Genomic DNA, 20,748 nt, shown 5'->3' on the forward strand with positions numbered 1-20,748 from the left:
TGGACCCTGCGGTATGAAGGTCCTTCCTCTTCTTAGAGCCTCGCCTCCCCTGTCCTTGCCCCATGCCGCCTGCAGCCCATCCGCCCGTAGTCCATCTCCCTTTCTCTGAGGGCCTGTCTTCTGAACCAGCTATCAGATGGCAGAAGCTGAGGAACAAAAGCGAGCAGTTGCAGCGTCAGGATCCAGGCAGGCTTGGAAGCGCGGCAGGATATCACAGGGAGGCATTGGGACGCGCGGGGCTGTTATAAGAGCCCGGCGCGGCCGTGGTCTCCCAGAGGACGTGGCGCTTCTGCTGCAACTCCTGCAGCTCGTCGCCGCGTCCTCCGCCGCCGCCTTCCCCGAGCCAGCCCACGGCGCGACCCGCGCCCACTCGTCCTGCCCCGGGCCCCTCGCCCACACCGTGCACTCCACGTTGGTGCTCGCGTGCACCTTCGCGCCTCTCTGCGGGCCGGCGAGTTCACGCACCCGCACCGGGCGCCTCCTGCACCCTCGCCCCTCGGCGGGGCTGGCCCGGCCCCTCGCCCTCGCGGTCCCGTCCAGCAGCGAGGGATCGGGCGCCGGGAACCGCAGCACAGCGGACCCCCACCCCGCCGGAGATTGCCCCTCCCAGACCTCCAGCGTCGCAAACCGGCTCCGCACAGGCCGGCGGAGCGCCCCCGACAGACTCCGGGCCGGGCCTCCAGCTCCGCGCTGGTCAGAGGGTGGCCGCCAACCCCCTACTGGGACACCGGTCGGCCTTGGACCACCGCCGGACCCCAGATCCAGGGCCTGCACCTTGGACTTCCTGCTCCACAAAGGCCAGCCGCTGACTCACAGGGAGAGTTCCTGGGACCCCTGCCCACCTCCATGCAACCTCTCAGTGGGCTCCCTGCAGAGCCGTCAGAGGCCCGTGTGCCCTGACCCACCTAGGAACCTTAAACCAAGGTCTCCTGCCCTGACCCACCCAGGAACCTTAAACCAAGGTCTCCTGCCCTGACCCACCTAGGAACCTTAAACCAAGGTCTCCTTGGACCCCAAGCCGGGCAGAGGCCAACCACTGATGCGCACTGACATTCCCGTGGCCCTACCTGAGCCTGGGGACCTTACATCTAATCTTAACTGCACTTGAACCTACTCCCATAAGAGGACAAAGCACCACCCCACAGTCAGCCCCAGAGTCACCCACGCAGTAGCAGGTCCCCACCTTGGATGCCCCACTGAGCAGGGGACTCCCACCCCCCAGCACCCAGAGCCCCGTGGGTGCCCCTGGACTTAGGGAACCAGATCCCAAGGTCTCTGGTTTGGTTTCCCCCCAGGAGAAAAGGCAACCTTCACATCCAACTGAGCGTGCCCTGGACCTCCGCCCACCACCACCCAAGCTGTATGCATGGGGAATCCAGCCCCACTCCCCCTCCTACAGGACCCCACCCACGTGTGCATGGGGAATCCAGCCCCACTCCCCCTCCTACAGGACCCCACCCACGTGTGCATGGGGAATCCAGCCCCACTCCCCCTCCTACAGGACCCCACCCACGTGTGCATGGAGAATCCAGCCCCACTCCCCCTCCTACAGGACCCCACCCATGTGTGCAGGGGGAATCCAGCCCCACTCCCCCTCCTACAGGACCCCACCCACGTATGCATGGGGAATCCAGCCCTGAGCTTTCCCTTGACGTTCTCCGAGTCCTCTTGTGCCTGTGGCCCTCGGCACCTCTGGCTGGAAGGGGCTACTACCTGGTAGAAGAGAAATGCCTCGTCCCACTCACCGTGCACCCCACCACCGCACGGCCCTCTCAAGCCACCTTGGACACCTCCCATTGCTGCCGGGCGACCATGGCCCTGACCCGCTCCCTGACTCTGGGCCCCAGCCACCAGAAAGGGAAGGACCAGCCCCGGCAGCCCCTCCCGCCCAACAGCAGTTCAATCGCTCTGTGAGACTGGCGGAAGGCAGGAAATGGGACAGGGAGAGCGACCTGGACCCAAAGAAGTGGGGCCTCCTGACCCAGACAGGGGAAATCCAAGGCCACCAGCGCAGGCGGGACTCGGCCTTCCATGGCCGGGGCTCCGACTCAGAAACGGCAGCGCCTCATGGCCGGTGCTTGGAGCCGTGCGTGGCGTGGTCCCCCGGGAGGGTCACCGTGCCGAGGTGCTGATGGGCCTCTGGCCTGGAGACCTTTGCTCTTCTGGTGGTATATCACCTGAGGAGTCTTCGTCTTCTGGGGAGGGCTTAGAACAGGACAAGGACAGGAGAGCTGTCCACAGGCAGGAAACTCGTGGATAAACTTTGGAGGAATTTGACAGAAAGCTTAAATTTATGAAGACAGTTTTTCACAGAAAGAGGGAAATTAATAAAAATCTATCCAAGAAAGTGTCTGAACTGAAGGAATTGCTCGGAATGTCTGAAGAAAACCAAAGGAGGAAAAATCTATTCCACTTGTCACGGAAGGACACCATTTAAAGAACTCGCCAGAGAACAGACGTCCCGGGACGCGGCTGGAGATGAGGGAGCCTGCGAGCACGTCCCAGGGGGAGCCGCGGGCCCTGAGCGCAGAGGGGTCCTTGGCAGAGCTCCTCCAGGTCAAGGACAGGTTCCCCCGCCTGGAAGGGGAGGGGGAGGCATTACAAGAACAGGCCGAGCGTTGGGGTGGGAAGGAGGCCCAGGTCCGAGAGCTGGAGAGCTTCTTCCTTAAGATGTGGGGCTTCCTGGAAGCTTTTGCACCAGGGCCGTTTTCACGGTACGAAGGCCTGGCACCCCTGTGCACCCCACCCTGGGAGGGGGGCCTAGAAGCGGGCTAGAGGTGCTTCACCACGTATAGGAGTTTTGAATAAACCGCGTTGGAAGGGGACGGAAGTGTTCCCGGTGATGGGGACACCAGGGGTCGCGGTCGCTCCCCCCGACACGTGTGCTCACAGCCTCCAGCTGATTGGGTCCCAACTGGGTCTGAACTGCAGACCCACCAACACTCAAAGCCAGCGCCGAGCCGGGCGCTGTTCTGAGGGGCAGCAAACCAAGCAGAGGGCCCGGACCCAGGGATTCCAACAAAGACCGTTTCTGGCCCAAGGCCTCCCAGCCAGTTTGTGGCAAAACTTGGGTTTGGACCTTGGCGTTACAGCAGCAGGTGCCGGTCTGATGCAGGTCTCTGATGAGCAAATGTGAGGGGTGAGACCAGGGTGGAGAGAGGCCAGGGGCATTGGGTGAGGGGTGTGGGGTGAGGGCGGCAGGTGGGAGACCGGAGAGGGGGCTGGGCTGGCGGGCTGCGTGCGCGGGAGGGCGGCCCTGCGGGATGGGGGGCAGGTGGGAACAGGTGCATCTGGGGGATGAGGGAGGTGGCCGCCTCCACGAGGCAGAGCTGAGAAGGAGTTGGATGCCGGGGCTGGGGGGAGCTCAGGTGCGCCGGGGCGCAGGGCAGCACTCTTGCTCCCTCTCTCCCCCACTCGGCCACAGGCTGCAGCCCAGCACCTGCTCTGCCCAGAACCCTCTTACTTCCTCAATGCCGCTGGCCACCGCCCCTCACCTCGGGGCTCGGGGTGCACAGGGAAGCTTTGAGCTCCAGGGAGCCGGGCTGGGACGGCTGGCTTGAGGGAGTGTTGACAGATGTGGCATTAGACCATATGTATATGTTCTGAAATGTGTATAGGTTCACAGGAGGGTGCAGATAGGGCCGAAAGGCCCCGGGCACACTTCACCCATTTTGCCCCGGTTGGTGACATCTTACGTCACCGTAAGACAGCACTCCCTAGGAAGCCGGGGTCAGCGTGGTGTGCGTGTAGGGTCCTGTCCTTCCGTCGCCCTGCCCGCGGCAGCCACCCATCCGCTCTCCATCTTGGGAGCTTTGTCATCTCGAGAGTGTGGCCTGAATGGAGTCATACAGCCGTGACCTTTTGAGATACTGGTCGGGCTTGTGTTTAGCTTTTTAAGAACCCGTCAAGCTGTCTTAGCCGTGTGTCTTACACGCACGTTCCCACCAGCTGCGTGAGCCCTGCGTCCCTTCCAGTCTGCTGTCTTCTAGCAGGTGGGCAGTGGCGTCCTTCAGGTTTCCCTTTGCGTCTCCCTTGGGGCTGGTGATACCGAACAATGTTTCATGTGCTTATTTGCCCCCTGTGTATTCTCTTTGGTGAATGTCTGTTCATGTCTTTTGTGCATTTTCTATTCGGGTGGCTTGTGTTTTTTACCGCTGAGTTTGAGAGCTCCTTTGTCAGATGTGCGGTTTGCAGGTGTGTCCTCCTAGTCTGTAGCTTGCTTGTCTTTTCATCCGAACAGGATCTTTAGTAGAGAAAACAGTTTTCATTTTGCTGAAGTCCGATTTAGCACGTGCTTTATTTTACGGATTGTGCTTTTAGTGTCGCGTCTGCGTCCTGGAGATTTTCTCCTGTGCGTCCTTCGGGTAGTCTTGTAGCTCTACATCTTACTTTTAAATCTAGGCTGTGATCAGTTTGTGTCCACTTTTGTATGAGGGGTGAAGCTTAGGTCGTGGTATTTTTGTTCCTTTGTTTTGTCCTTGTTTTGTGGCCTGTGGCTGTCTAGTTGCTCTGCAAAGACCATCCTTCTATGTTAAAACGACTTTTCACCTTTGTCAAAGATCAGCCACGTGGGTGTGGTCTACTTCCGGGTGGTGAGTGAGTGTGGTCTACTTCCGGGTCCCCTGCTCTTCTCGCTGGTCCTGGGTCTTTGCCTCCACCCATACCCGTCTTGCGATGGAGTGCACTGACTTCATTCTTCCATTTTGTCCCTTTTCAAGTTGTTCTGGCTGTCCTAGTTCCTTTGCATTTCCATATAAACTTTAGAATAGTTTTGTCAGTGTCTATAAAATAAAACTTTCTGGGATTTCTGTAGGAATGTGTTAAACCCGGAGATCAGTCTGGGAGATGAGACATCTTGACTGCGGTGTGTGTCTGCGTTCGGGGGGATCTCTGACCTCTTCCACCACCCTGCTGTGGGGTCCCACTGCTGCCTCTGCACCCCTACTTGTCCAGCTGCTGGAAGGACGGGTTCGCGGTGGTGCCGAGAGCAAAGTCAGGGCTCACACACCGAGGGCCCGGCTGCCCTGGCCCTCAGCGCCCCTCCACCTTCCCACCCCCGAGCAGAGCTGTGGGACCCCTGGAGCCCCAGGGCCTCCACGTCAGCGCAGCCGGGACTCGGGCACAGCAGCTGGGGGTGTCCAGCCCTCAGAGCGGACTTGGAGATGGAGGGTGGTGGCAGCAGCTGACCCGTCCACTCGGCCCGGAGCCTCCATGCCTGGGCTCGAAAGAGCCCAGGAGCCCGTGGGGCCGAGGCCCAGGCCTGGCTTCCATGTGGAGAAGGAGTGTGGCGCTCCTCGGCCTGGGGGCTCGCCCTCCACCGAGGGGTCTCTGCGCGGGTGGCACAGGGCCTGTGTGCCTGTGGCTTCCGTTTATTTTCCAGAACACATGAGTTATGACTGTGACAATCTCGGCAGCAACAGCAAAGCGTCTTGACGTGTTGAACTGTCGTTTTGTGCCCCAGGTTCCGACTTGCCGAGAAGGGACCGGGAGGTCTGGTTACCCCACCGTCCGGCCTGGCAACCCTCCAGGTCTCATCTGCTGCGACACAGCTCACTGGGACCGCGCCGAAGCGTGTTGTCCAGGAAGCGTTCGTCTGAACGTCTGCTCTAGGTTCTCTGGGGCTTCTCCCTAGGAGTGGAACTCTGGGTCCCGTGTGTCACTTTCTGAGAAGCCACCAGCACGGTGTCCACAGCAGCATCACCATTTGCATCCCTACTTGCGCAGTGGGAGGGTTCCCGCCTCTCCACACCCTCACTAACGCTCGCTATTTTCTGTTTGGGGATTATTTTGTTGTTTGAAGTGGCATCTCACTGTGTTTTGTTTTTTTGTTTTCTCACTGTGGTTTTGATTTGCGTTTTCCTAGTGACTGAGGTGGGAGGTAAGACTTCTCCTTTATCCCCTTAGCCTTCGCCGGACTGACACAGGACAGAGCAGCAGGAGAAAAGCAGACACATTTTATTTAATAAAATGTTATGTGTACGTGGGAGTCCTCACAGGACAAGGACGCCCCGAGAGGTGGTGAGGGCCAGGTGTTTATAAAGTAGGTTGAACAAGGAGTGGCAATTGTGGGACAGAAGGGGGAGTATCTGGGGGATGGAAGGAAAATACGAGGGATTTAACGAGGTCTGCTCGCAGGGTCCTCGCCTGGCAACCCGCCTCTGGTGACGAGTGTTTCTTCTTGGTGCAGGGAGGATGTCCTCCACGTCGAGTCTCACCTCTGCCTTCAGGAGGAAAAGGGGAGTCAGAGCACCCTTCCTGCACCTGCTGTTTTGCAAGCGCCTTTAACACAAGATAACCAATGTGCCAAAGCAGCGCAGCACGGAGCGGCACGTCCTGAGCCCCTGCCCTCGCCATGCTGAGCGTCCTTTCACGAGCTCATCGCCGTTCGTGTATGTTCTATGGGGAAATGTCTGTTCAAGTGCTTTGTCCATTTCTTTAGATTCCACATATAAGTGATATCATAGTATTTGTCTTTCTGTCTGACTTAACAGCATAATGCCCTCCAAGTCCAACCATGTTGCTGCAAGAGGCATTATTTCATTCTGTTTTATGGCTGAGTAATATCCCATGTGTATATGTACCACATCTTCTTTATCTCTTCATCTGTTGATCAACACTTAGGTTGCTTCCACGCCTTGGCTACTGTGAATAATGCTGCTATGAACATTGGGGTGCACATATCTTTTCGACTTAGTGTGTTTGTTTTTTTCAGATATATACTCAGGAGTGGGATTGCTGGGTCATATGGTAGCTCTATTTTTAGTTTCTTAAGGACCCTCCGTACTGTTCTCCACAGTAGCTGCACCAGTTTACATTCCCACCAACAGTGCACGAGGGTTCTCTTTTCTCCACACCCTCTCCAATGTCTGTGTTCTTTTTCATAGCAGCCGTTCTGACAGGTGTGCTGTGATATCTCATTGTGGTTTTGATTTTAATGCAACTTTCTGAAGCTGTGAATTTTACTGCACTCTTCTATTTTTACTGTTCTCTAGAAGTTCTGTGCTCTGTACCTAGCTTCTCTTTGGCTCCAGAGAGAGGCTTTGCCGTTTCTGGGCGGAAACACTCTTTTCTCCTAGTTTGGATGCGACGTGATCGAGAAAGTCGCTTGTCCTGTTTCTGCTCTGCAGTGCCCGCTGTCTCCTTTGCAGGCTGCTGGGTGGGCCGTCTCAGCAGCACCTCTCCTGTGAGTGCCTGGATTACCTTCTGGGCTCTATTCTTGAGAGTTTGGGACAGGGTGGGTGCATTTCACTGACGTGGCCCCGAGTAAGAAGAAAACTCTTTACACCGCCTGGGCGGCCTCATGCCACAGACGATCTACTCTCCACCCCGGTTACCATTTTCTCCTTCCCAGCACCCATTTCCATAATTAAACCATGGGGGTAGGGGTGTCTCCAGGCAGATTTACCAAGACACCGATTGCGTCCTTTCGGAGGGGGCCGCACGTTGGGGAGGACGGGCCATACACACACACACACGTGCACACACGTACGTGCACACGGGTGCCTGATTTCTTTAGCGAGAGTCACAGGGACACCTGGACCCAGGCGGCCGGCCCCGCTCCCGGTAGCTTCCTCAGCTCTCGAGTCCCTGCAGGGCTGCCCCTCTAGCAGCGACACACACCAGCTAGGTCTTAGCTCTGTCCTGCGTCCCAGCCTTCTTATTTTCAGGCTCATAGCACCTTTCCGAAGGAACGCTTACAATGCTGGGCCCTGACAGGAGTGGTCTTGAACGCCGAGCACACGTCTGAGCCCCACTCAGGACCAGGGGGGGCCCACAGCCTGGCCGCTGCCCTGGCCTCCAGCCTCGCAGCCCTGGAGGCTGCCGCCTGGAGAGTTTAGCGGCGGGTGTTGTGAAAATGACGGTCGCGTAGTCTGGGTGGATTCTATCTCTACGGCTGATCACAGAAACTAATTATAGGTTGTTTCACTAAATGATTTCAGGGGAAAACCAAAAAATGTTATTTTTTTACCAGTAAGCCAGCTAACTGCGTGTAAAATCTTATCCTCCTGTGTGGGGCACGTGTTTGATTCAAGAATCAGTATTTTAAACAGAATGGGAAGGTGTCAGCCGCCTCCTGTGAGATCAAAATCACCGGAGGTCAGTTCTGGTTGGACAGCGGACTGGGCAGTGTCCCTGAGCCCTGGGGGGTTATTGACGCCCTGGCTGTCCTGTGGGCAGCTGAGATGAAAGAAGGGGCCCCGGGGCCGGACAGGGAAGCCCCCATCCTGTAACAAACAGCCTCCCACCCTCATCTGCACAGCCCCGCCGGGACGTCCTCCCACAGACCTGTCCGGGAGCCGCCAGCCTCTCTTCTCTAGATCCCCCTGACCCACCGGGAAGGGGGTGTTGGTACTCGCGCATGAGCCACCCTGCACCCCTAGCACAGCTGATGAGTCGGATCCTGAGATGCTGGAAGCTCGAATGGAGAGGACCTGGCAGCTCATGGGCGCTATGTGACAACAAAGGCAGACTTGGCCTTCGCCCCTCAGACCCCCGGGATCTCCTGGGTGATGAGTGTCTTCTGCGGTTCATAACCATCTCCTTCCAAGCACAGCTGAGTTTATGCCAATGAGGCGACGCCGCTGGGGCCTGTGAGAGCTTCAGGACAGGGGTTGGTCACTAGAAAAGCCAAGTGACCAGGGTGGGAACCCTCAGCCCCCCCACCCCCAGACCTCCGGGGAGGGGACGGGGCTGGAGACAGGGTCAGAGCTCTTGAATGGTGAGACTGGAGAGCACCAGGTTGGTGAATGCGAGGGGACGCTGGGAGGCTCACGGCCGAGAGTGAGTGGCTCCATCCCGCCCCCACCCCGGCAACCCCCGCCCCATACTGGGCTCTTCCACTGGTCCTGAGCTGTGTCCTTTATCATGAACAAGTAAATACATTTTCCTGAGATCTGAATCGTTCTAGTGAATCGGTGAACCAGAGGAAGGGTGGGAACCACCGAAGTTGTCACTGCCAGGGAGAAGTCCCACGTGGTAGTGGGGGCCCACGTACAGGTGGCGCTGGAGGGGGCAGCCCCGCGGGACTCAGCCCTACTGAGGGCGGCGCTGACTCGGGGGGAGGGGCATCCAGATGGTGGAGGACGCGCCGGGCACGTGACTGGTGGGGTCCGGGAGGGAAGCCGGCTTCCGGGAGCCCCTGGTCTCCCTCAGGCGATGCAGCCTCCACGCCCCGTCTCCACCTCTCTGTCTCTCCCAGCCTCTTTCCATCTCTATCTCTGTGTCTCTGTGTCTCTGTGTCTCTCCCGTCTCTCCCTTTCACAGGGGGCTTGAATTAACTCCCATTACTCAGGACTAGGGTCCTTTTTACCCCTCTGCCCTGGAGCTCGAGCGCGTCTTGCTTCGCGGCCTGGTCAGGCCCCATTCTGCCCCGCCCCCAGAGCCCCCTCCCCATGCCCGGTCCTGTGCCGGGCCCTGCCGACGGCGCCCTCAGGAGCTGCAGAGTAAGGGGACCCGCAGGAAGACCCCGCAGGCAGGAGGGACCCTGGGTGCGGCCCTTGGGCCAGCCGCCCGAGGCGTTTCCAGGATGCGAAGGTGTGACTCACCGGAGCCGGAGGACCTGTCCCCAGCCCCGCCCTCCCACCGCGGGCAGGCGTCCGCCGAAGGTTTGTCCCAAATGTGCTTCCGGAACACAGAGGGGGCAGTGGCTTTGCATGGCCCGAAACGAAGCGTCAGAGAGAAAACTGGGCGCGCGAGCGCTGCTCCCACATGGACAAAGGTTAAGTGTACAAACACGTAGATTTTAATAAGAGGCGTAAAATACAGAAAGGTACACGTCGTACGAGAACCTCTTCAGCCACACGTGCCCACGGGCTCCCACAGGCTCCGCTCCGAGAGCGTCTAGTGAACACAGATGGGCCAGAGACAAGCCGCCTCCCCCGAGACGGTTCTGTGACCTGTGATCCCGGAGGCCCGAGCGACTCCGCGTGGCTGGGCCCTCGGCTCACTCGACGCCAGGGCCACGCGGGGACCCGGCAGGAGGACGGGGCGCAGTGGCGGCCGGGAACCCACTCGCCTCTGTGTCCAGGGCCCAGATGCCGCGTCTTGCTGGCTCATAGCATCTGGATTAGCGGAAAAGCGCGGCCTTTCCACTTGACCTTAATCCCGCCGAGATCAGGCACCCTCCTCACTCTGGACCCCAGTGCAATCCCGCAGGGTGAGCCAGGCTCGCCTGCAGACAAGGGTCCCCCTCACCCAGACACCGCCTGTGACGCAGACTTTCCCCTTTTATTCTACTTTTGTTGAGGCTAAACCTTCCAGAAACAACTTCCAAAAGCATGGCCGTGCCCCCGAGTCAGGGGCGCCACAGGTGGGACGCTGTGGGCTGTGGGCTGTGGGCTCCCCGGGCGCCAGGCGCCGGACACCGCCGGCGTCCCAGAGGGACGATCTGCCGGGGAAGCTGCATCCGAGGGCAACAAGTGACGCCTGGTCCCGGGGCAAGTACAGAGGAGGCTTCCCCCCCAGCCCCCCAGCCCTGACGTCTGTGTTGCATGAGCACCACACATCCTGCTAAAGCGAAAGGGGTAATAACGTCCCTCAGGTCCAGGGCGGTCACAAAACAGACGATAAGTGAAAAGCGTTTAAAAGAGGCAGTCACTTGGTTGCCTCAAAGAATGGGGTTGTGCAGCCCCGGGGCCCTCAGAGATGAAGGGGTGGCCATTCCCACGGAGCTGACCGGCCAGAGCACCAGCCACACGACCACGGGACCAACGTGGTTCCAGAAGCTGGGGTTGGGGCGTGATCCATCTTTACGGCGAGGGACGCAAAGTAAATAAGGTTTTTATACTAATGAAGCTTATTCAGAAAGAACCAAGTAATCCAAATGCAGTTTTGTCTTCAAATAAGTGGATTCCGAGAATGCATGCCGCACATGAACTGTGAGGGTTTACACACTTCTGTGACATGCAAACTCTGGGCTGAGTGTTTGCGTCCCCAAACTCTTATGTTGACATCCTACCTCCTGTATTTGGAGGTAACTGGAGGTGGGGCCCCCGGGAAGGGCTTGGGTGCTGTGGGCAGCGCCCCTGAGACCAGACCAGTGCTGTCTCAAGAAGAGGGAGCAAGTTGGGACTTCCCTGGGGGTCCAGTGGCTAAGACGCCGCAGGCGGCCCGGGTTCAATGCCTGGTTGGGGTACTAAGATCCCACAAGCTGGAAAAAAAAAAGAAAGGAGGGGACGAGCATGGGAGGAAGTCTATTCACATTATCGTGCCAACACGTAAGGTCAGGTCTGTGCAAGTCCACTTCCATGAAGCTTGAGGAAGCTGATTTATGGGGTGAAGGGTCGGGAGGGCAGTCCTCGGGGGCGCAGACAGGGAGGGGCAGGGAGCCAGTACTCTCTGTGTGCCCAGTGTGTGCCCAGTGAGCGCATAAAGGGTATTGGTCTGTAGTTTCCTTGTAGTGTCTTAGTGTGTGTGGCTTTGGTTTAGGGTAACGCTGGCCTCAAAGAATGAGTCAGGAAGTGTTCCCCCCTCTTAAATTTTTTGAAAAGTTTGAGAAGGATTCGTACTAGTTCCTCTTTAAATGTTTGGTAGAATTCACCAGTGCAGCCATCAGGTCCAGTTTCTTTGTTGAGAGGTTTATTATTGCTGTTATTACCGATTCAATCTCCTTACTAGTCATATTTCTATTCTTATTTTCTATTTCTTCATGATCCAGTCCTGGTAGGTGTTGTATTTCCAGGAATTTGTCCATTTCAGCTAAATTATCTAATTTGTTGGTGTACATTGTTCACAGTGCTCTCTTATAATCCTTTTTATTTCTGTAGAATTAGTTTTAGTGTTTCCACTTTCATTTCTGACTTTAGTCACTTGAGCTATTTTTCTTTGTCCATCCAGATGACATGAATTATGTTGATCTTTCCAAATAACCAACTTTTGGCTTTACTGATTTTCTCTATTGTTTTCCTATCCCTTATTTCATTTATTTCTGCTCTAATCTTTTTTTATATATAAATTTATTTATTTATTTATTTTTGCCTGAGTTGGGTCTTTGTTGCTGGGCATGGCCTTTCTCTAGTTGCGGCAAGTGGGGGCCACTCTTCGTTGCAGTGAGCGGGCTTCTCATTGCGGTGGCTTCTCTTATTACAGAGCACAGGCTCTAGGCGTCTGGGCTTCAGCAGTTGTGGCTCGCGGGCTCTAGAGCGCAGGCTCAGTAGTTGTGGCGCACAGGCTTAGTTGCTCCACGGCATGTGGGAGCTTCCCGGACCAGGGCTCGAACCTATGTCCCCAGCACTGGCAGGCGGATTCTTAACCACTGCGCCACCAGGGAAGCCCTAATCTTTATTTTTTGCTTCCCTTCTGCTAGCTTTGGTCTAGTTTGTTCTTTCTCTAGTTCCTTAAGTTAGTGTGCAGATTTGAGATTTCTCTTGTTTCTAATGTGTTTATAGCTATACATTTCCCCGGATTTGAGGTTTTCCTTGTTTCTAATGTGTCTATAGCTGTACATTTCCCCGGATTTGAGGTTTTCCTTGTTTCTAATGTGTTTATAGCTGTACATTTCCCCTAAACACCACTGTTGGTGGGTCTATTACTTTTGGTAAGTTGTGTTTTCTTTTTTACTCGTTTTGAATTATTTTCTAATTTCCCTTTTGATTTATTCTTTGATCCATTGGTTCTTTAATTTCCACAAATTTGGGAATATTCCAATTTTCCTTGTGTTATTGATTTCTAACATCAATTGTTGTGGTTGGAGGAGATACTTTTTATGGTATCTAGCTTTTTAAATGTATTGAGCCTTAATTTGTGGCTTAACATATGATCTATCCTGGAAAGTGTCTCACGTGCACTTGAGAAGGATGTGTATGTTGTTGTCGTTGGGTGGAGTGTTCTGTGCACAGCTGTTAGATCTGGTTGGTTTACTGTACTGCTTATGTCCTCTATTTCCTTATGTATCTTCTGTCTGGTTGTTCTATCCAATATTACGAGTGGGGTTCTACAACTATTGTTTCAGAACTCTCTATTTCTCCCTTCAATTTTGTCAGTTTTTGCCTCATATATCTTTTTATTGGAGTATAATTGCTTTACAATGTTGTGTTCATCTCTGCTGTACAAAGAAGTGAATCAGCTATATGTATACCTATATCCCCTCCCTCCCACCCCCCATCCCACGCATCTAGGTTGTCACAGAGCACCGAGCTGCACTTCCTGTGCTTTATAGCATGTTTTGCTAGCTATCTACTTTATGCATGGTAGTGTATATATGTCAATCCTAATCTCCCAATTCATCCCACCCTCCGCTTCCCCCCACGTCCACATGCCCATTCTCTACATCCCTATTCCTGCCCTGCAAATAAGTTCATCTGTACCATTTTTCTAGATGCCACATATATGCGTTAATATATGATATTTGCTTTTCTCTTTCTGGCTTACTTCACTCTGTATGACAGACTTTAATCCCATCCACATCTCTACAAATGACCCAATTTCATTCATATTTATGGCTGAGTAATATTCCATTGTATATACGTACCACATCTTCTTTATCCATTCTTCTGTTGTTGGACATTTAGGTTGTTTCCATGTCCTGGCTATTGTAAATAGTGCTGCAATGAACATTGGGGTACATATGTAATTTTCAATTATGGTTTTCTCAAGGTATATGCCCAGTAGTGGGACTGCTGGGTCATATGGTAGCTCTATTTTTAGTTTGGTAAGGAACCTCCATACTGTTCTCTACAGTGACTATATCAGTTTACATTCCTACCAACTGTGCAGAAGGATTCCCTTCTCTCCACACCCTCTCCAGCATTTATTGTTTGTAGATTTTTTGATGATGGCCACTCTGGTGTGAGGTGACGCTTTATTATAGTTTTGATTTGCATTTCTGTAATAATTAGTGACGTTGAGCATCTTTTCATGTGCCTCTTGACAATCTGTATGTCTTCTTTGGTGAAATGTCTATTGAGGTCTTCCTCCCATTTTTTAAATTGGTTTGTTTGCTTTTTTGATATTGAGCTCCATGAGCTGTTTATATATTTTGGAGATTTAATCCTTTGTCAGTTGCTTCATTTGCAAATATTTTCTCCCATTCTGAGGGTTGCCTTTTTGTCTTGTTTATGGTTTCCTTTGTTGTGCAAAAGCTTTTTGTTTAATTAGGTCACATTTGTTTATTTTTGTTTTTATTTTCATTACTCTAGGAGGTGGGTCAAAAAAGGTCTTGCTGTGGTTTATGTCAAAGAGTGTTTTTCCTATGTTTACCTCTAAGAATTTTATAGTGTCCAGTCTTACATTTAGGTCCTTAATCCATTTTGAGTTTATTTTTGTGTATGGTGTTAGGTAGTGTTCTAATTTCATTCTTTTACATGTAGTTGTCCAGTTTTTGCCTCATATATTTTGATGTTCTGTCATTAGGTGTGTAAATGTTTATATTTGTTATAAGTTCTTGCTGTATTGATCCTTTTATTAATATTTAATGTCCTTTTTTGATTTAAAGTCTATTTTTCTCTGATATTAACATAGCCATCCCAGCTCTCTTTTGGTTACTGTTTGCAAGGAATATCTTTTCTATCCTTTCAATTTAATCTATTTGAGTCTTTGGATTTAAAGCAAGTCTCTTGCAGACAGTGTATAGTTGGAGCATGTGTTTTTATCCATTCTGCCAATCTGTCTTTTTATTAGAAAAATTAATCCATTTACATATAAAGTAATTACTGATAGGGAGGGACTTACATCTGTCATTGTGCTATTTGTTTTCTTATAGCTTTCCCTCCTCATTTCCTGCATCACTGTCTTTCTTTGTGTTTAGTTGATTTTTTTGTAGTGAAATGTTTAAATTCCTTTCTCATTTCCTTTTGTATATATTCTATAGCTGTTTTATTTGTGGTTCCCATGGGGGTTACATTTAATACCCTAAAGCTATAACACTCTAATTTGAATTTCTACCAGGTTAACTTCAAGGACAACGAGACCTCTGCTCCTTTACAGCTCCATATCCACCCCTTTTGGTTGTTGATGTCACAAAATGACATCATTGCACATCGTGTGCACAAAACATAAATTATACATTCTTTTAAGCGCATCATTCTCTTAAATTATGTAGAAAACAAGATTTGGAATTATAAGTCAAAATTACAATAATACTAGCCTTTAATAATTTTTAAAATGTATTCATGTCTTAAATAATATAGAAAACAAAGTGCAATAACAAGCCATTGTTTCAATAACACTAGCTTTTATAATTGCCCATGTATTTACCTTTCTTGAGATCTTTATTTCTCCATATGTTTTTTGTCTAGTGTCCTTTCATTTCACTTGCATGACTCCATTGAGCATTTCTAGTGGTCATGACCTTCCACAGCTTGTTCATCTGGGAAGGTCTTATTTCTCCCTCACTTTTGAAGGAGTTTTGGCAGGTATAGTGTTCTTGGTTGGCTTTTTTTTTTTTTCCTTTAGCACTTTTTTTGTGTGTGTGTGGTACATAGGCCTCTCACTGTCGTGGCCTCTCCCACTGCGGAGCACAGGCTCCAGACGCGCAGGCTCAGCGGCCATGGGTCACGGGCCCAGCCGCTCCGCGGCATGTGGGATCTTCCCGGACCGGGGCACGAACCCGCGTCCCCTGCATCGGCAGGTGGACTCTCAACCACTGCGCCACCAGGGAAGCCCCCTTTAGCACTTTTAACATGTCAGCCCACTGCTTTCTGGCCTCTAATTTCTTTCTTTTTTTTCAATTTACACACAAATGTTTATTTCTCCACACTTACCTTTTTAAAATTGAAGTATAGTTGATTTACAATGTTGTGTTAGTTTCTGGTGTACAGCAAAGTGAGTCAGTTATACGTATATACATACTCCTTTTCATATTCATTTTCATTATAGTTTATTACAGGATATTGAATATAGTTCCCTGTGCTATACAGTAGGTCCTTGTTGTTTACCTGTTTTATATATAGTAGTTTGTATCTGCTAATCCTAAACTCCTAATTTATCCCTCCCTCACTGCCTTTCCTATTTCATAACCATAAGTTTGTTTTCTATATCTGTGAGTCTGTTTCTGTTTCCTAAATAAGTTCATTTGTGTCATATTTTAGATTCCACATATAAGTGATATCATATGGCGTTTGTCTTTCTCTTTCCAACTTACTTCACTTAGTATGATAATCTGAGTCCAACCATGTTGCTGCAAATGGCATTATTTCATTCTTTTTTTTTTATCACTGAGTAGTAGTCCATTGTGTATATACACACCACATCTTCTTTATCCATTCATCTGTAGATAGACATTTAGGTTGTTTCCATATCTTGGCTACTGTAAGTAGCACTGCTATGAACACTGGGGTCCATGTATCTTTTCAAGTTATAGTTTTCTCTGGATACATGCCCAGGAGTGGGATTGCTGGATCATATGGCAACTCTACTTTTAGCTTTTAAGGAACTTCCATACTGTTTTCCATAGTGACTGCACCAATTTACTTTCCCACAAACAGTGGAGGAGGGTTCCTTTTTCTCCACACCCTCTCCAGCATTTATTATTTGTAGACTTTTTGAGGATGGCCATTCTGACTGTGAGGTGTGAGGTGATACCTCATGGTAGTTTTGATTTTAATTTCTCTGATAATTAGAAGTGTTGAGCATCATTTCATGTGCCTGTTGGCCATCTGTATATCTTTTTTGGAGAAATGTCTATTTAGGTCTTATGCCCATTTTTTGATTGGGTTGTTTGGCTTTTTGCTATTGAGTTGTATGAGCTGTTTGTATATTTTGGAAATTAAGCCCTTATTTGTTGCATCCTTTGCAAATATTTTCTCCCATTCTGTAAGTTGCCTTTTCAGTTTGTTTATGGTTTCCTTTGCTGTGCAAATGCTTCTAGGTTTGATTAGGTCCCATTTGTTATTTTTGCTTTTATTTCTATTGCCTTGGGAGAGTGACCTAAGAAAACATAAATTCTCTGATTTATGTTAGAGAATGTTTTCTGGCATCTAAAATTTCTGATAAGAAATCTGTTGATAATCTCATTCAGGATTGTGTATGATGATTTGCTTCTCGCTTGGTGCTTCCAAGATTTTGTCTTGGAAGGTCTTTGTCTTTTGAAAGTTTGATTATAGTGTGTCTCAGTGTGGGTTCCTTTGAGTTCATCCTACTTGGATTTTGTTGAGCTTCATTTCATCAAATTTGGGAAGTGTTCGGCCATTATTTCTTCAAATATTCTCCCTGCCCTTTTTTCTCTCTCTTCTCCTCCTGGGACTCCCACAGTGTGAATGTTGCTCTGCTTGATGGTGTCCCACATGTCCCTTAGGCTCTGTTCACTTTTCTTCAATCTTTTCCTTTCTGTCCCACAGACTCACTAATTTCCATTGTCTTATCTTCAAGTTCACTGATTCTTTCTTCTACCAGCTCAAATCTGCCTTTGAATCCATGTGTTGAATTTTTATTTTAGTTATTGTATTTTTCAGCTCCAGAATATCTTTTTGGTTTCTTTTTCAGGTTTTCTATGTCTTTATTCATATTTCTATTTTATTTGTACATTGCTTTCTTGACTTTCTCCACAGCTTCTTTCAATTCTTTGAGGATCTTTAAGGTGGTTGTTTTAAAGTCTTCGTCTAGAAGATCTACCATCAGGTCTTTTCATTGGTAGTTTATGTTGATTTATTTTTTCCTTTGAATAAGCAATACTTTCCTGTTTCTCTGTGTGCCTTGTGATTTGTTGTTGTTTTTGAACACTTAACACTGGACATTTGAATCTAATAATGTGATACCTCTGGAAATCAGATTATCCCCCTTCCCTTGGGTTTGCTACTTCGTGTTATTGTTGTTCATCGTTATAGGCTGTCTCTGTGCTGAGGATAAGCCTAAGGTACAAACTTAAGGTCTTCTCAGATCATTTCTGAGCCTTTCCCTGGGCATGCATGGTCATTTTCTGATTTTCCCCATATATGCATTTATTTTTGAATGTCTGGCTCCCAAAAGAGGAAAAAGAAAAAAGTGAACAGGGATGAAGGCTGCCAGCCTTTTAAAGCCCCTGGAAGTCACTTCAGCTGGAGGGGGAGGGTCTTGCAACAATGAGAGAGGTGCAACAAGGGCCACCAGCCTGTTCATCTGCACCTCTGTGATCAGAAACAGCAATCAGTGATCAGAGCACAGATCCCCAATATCTGCACAGGGTCTTTTTTCCCCACCCTGGTTTCCCCAAGCTGTGTGTAGGCTGCTCCAGAAACACATGCACAGCTGTCTTCCATGAGCATAGGGGGTCCAGTGTAGGTAGCTGCTACTGCGTTAAGAACTAAAATTGACCAAGATGAACCACAATTTACCATCCAAGGCTTTTCCTGGATATTTCAAGCCTTCAACAGACTCCAGAGTACCCAGATGGTTACGGGGAAGATTCTGCCCCTGCATTTATTGTCCAGGTGGGAGATGGAGTCTCACCTCGCAGGTGCTTCCTACTCTGCCATCTTCCCTAAATCCTCTCTTTAAAAAGTACTTGTTACAAGGACCCTATAAATAACATGAACACCCACTAAAATGTGGGATGTGCCACACCTCTGTGTGTGTGTGTATATTTAAAAGCATTATTTCTTATTGATCACACGGTAGTTACAAGAATGTCAGACATAATGACTTATGCAATCTAAACAAGACAGACCGATTAAAATTTTCCATAGTGGGAAAATATACATATTGAAACTTAGCCACGTGTGTAGACAGATGCCTGCAGCAAGAGTAGGTGACGGGAGGTTAGGGTTGAAGGACCACGTGCAGTAAGATTGCTTCCCCTCCATCATAGTAAATACCTTCCATTAACACATAGGTATTCCACAAACATCTAAATACACAGGAGTAAAGTATGACCTGCCACATGTGCAAAGTGTTCTCACTATGCTGTCTCTGTTATACTCCCACAAAAATAGTAAATAGTGAACCCCGTGCAGGTAGTAGGAAGCATCAATCATTTATCCCAGGTTGGACTTGGAGGGTGTTTAACTGAACATTAATATCTGTAAAGAGTCTATTTCTCCTTTTGCTCTGTCTTTTTCACTATTGACATGCACAATTGACAACCAGTTGATGGTTGTTTGACCTAAAGGTGATAACCTTAAAAACATAAGAATTTTAATGACATATTTTAGTCACCCAGTTAACATAAAACGTGGACCATCTATAGCTTTAGATCAAAAGGTAGAGGGAGTGCATCTGAACATCAGTGCTTTTAGGTTCAGTGTTCTGTAGTTCCTACCATTGTCCTAAGGAATGAAACTAAGACAACTTTATCAAAGCAGGAACTAGTTTGAACTCTTAGATCAGAGAAAATCCAAAACAGAAGAAATGTCACTCAATTTTTTCTCTGGGCCTTTTAAGAAAGTAGGCCAATTTATAAATTATTCAAGGTTCCTGTTGAGCAGTGGCGTTTTTCTGTGTGTAACTGTCTAGAGAAAGAACCCCAAAGAACTCCCTAATGTTGTGACAGTGTTGACCCGGCCTTCACTCATTAGGAATCAGGAATCTTGAACAGCAGTTCAGAGTGTTCTCATACACTCCCATTCACCCTGCTTTTTTGCCAACTATTACGGCCAATGTGTTTGGGGGGCAGGCATGTTCAACAAATTAGGCTTAAAGACCTTCTCTGGTTGAGTAGAAACCCTTCTAGAAAGAGTTGGCCGTGATTTGAAGCTATACTATAAAGCTATAGTAATTAAAACAACATGGTCCTGGCATAAAAATAGACACATAGACCAATGGAACAGAATAGAGAGCCCAGAATTAAACCCCTGCATATACAGTCAACTAATATTTGATAAGGAGCCAGGAACATCCAGTGGGGAAAGGATAGTCTCCTCAACAAACAGTGCTGGGAAAACTGGAAAACCACATGCAGACCATGATATTGGACTCCTGTCTTACACCACTCAAAAAAGTTAACTCAAAATGAATCAGATGTAAATGTAAGACCCAAAACCCTAAAATTCTTAGTAGAAAACATAGGGAAGAAGCTCCCTGACATTGGTTTTGGCAATGATTTTTTTTTTTTTTTTGGTATCACACCAGAACCACAGACAACAGAGGAAAAAACCAACAGGTGGGACTATATCAAACTTAAAGTTTCTGCACAGCAAAGGAACCATCAACAAAATGAAAAGGCAACCTATGGACTGGGAGGAAATGTTTGCAAAACATAGATAAGGGGTTAATATTCAAAATCTATTAAAAAATTAATACCACTCAATAACAAAACAAAAAACCCATTTAAAATGGGCAGAAAGATTAAACAGGCATTTTTGCAAGGAAGACACCCAAATGACCAACAGATACATGAAAAGATGCTCAACATCACTAATTATCATGGAAATGCAAATCAAAAGCACAATTAGATATCACCTCACACCTGTTAGAATGGCTCTTATGAAAAAGATAAAAGATCACAAGTGTTGGTGAGGATGTGGAGAAAAGGGAAACCTTGTGCAACAGGCTTTCTCTAGTTGCATCGAGCAGGTGCTACTCTTTGTTGTGGTGTGTGGGCTTCTCATTGCAGTGGCTTCTCTTGTTGCAGAGCATGGGCTCTAGGGGCGTGGGCTTCTGTAGTTGTGGCACGCGGGCTCTAGAGCACAGGCTCAGTAGTTGTGGTTCATGGGCTTAGTTGCTCTGCGGCATGTGGGATCTTCCCAGACCAGGGATCGAACCTGTGTCCCCTTCATTGGCAGACAGATTCTTAACCACAGTGCCACCAGGGAAGTCCCCAGAGTATTTTATTTTTATACTTCTGAAATTTGTAAACAAGACAGCCTAGGTTAAACAATACAGTTTTCCAAAGCTGCATGT

General features: G+C 49.5%; 1 long non-coding RNA gene across 1 annotated transcript; it reads left to right on the forward strand.

Moving 5' to 3' along the window:
* The first annotated feature begins 210 nt into the window (after nucleotides 1–210).
* LOC141278728 (uncharacterized) lies at nucleotides 211–8,887 on the forward strand. The gene is made up of 3 exons (XR_012331810.1): nucleotides 211–2,556; nucleotides 5,462–6,018; nucleotides 6,188–8,887. It is a non-coding gene; the product is annotated as an uncharacterized lncRNA (long non-coding RNA).
* The last annotated feature ends 11,861 nt before the right edge of the window (nucleotides 8,888–20,748 follow it).

The sequence above is a fragment of the Tursiops truncatus genome, chromosome 5, assembly GCF_011762595.2.
Source record: "Tursiops truncatus isolate mTurTru1 chromosome 5, mTurTru1.mat.Y, whole genome shotgun sequence".
NCBI classification, from domain to species: Eukaryota; Metazoa; Chordata; class Mammalia; order Artiodactyla; family Delphinidae; genus Tursiops; species Tursiops truncatus.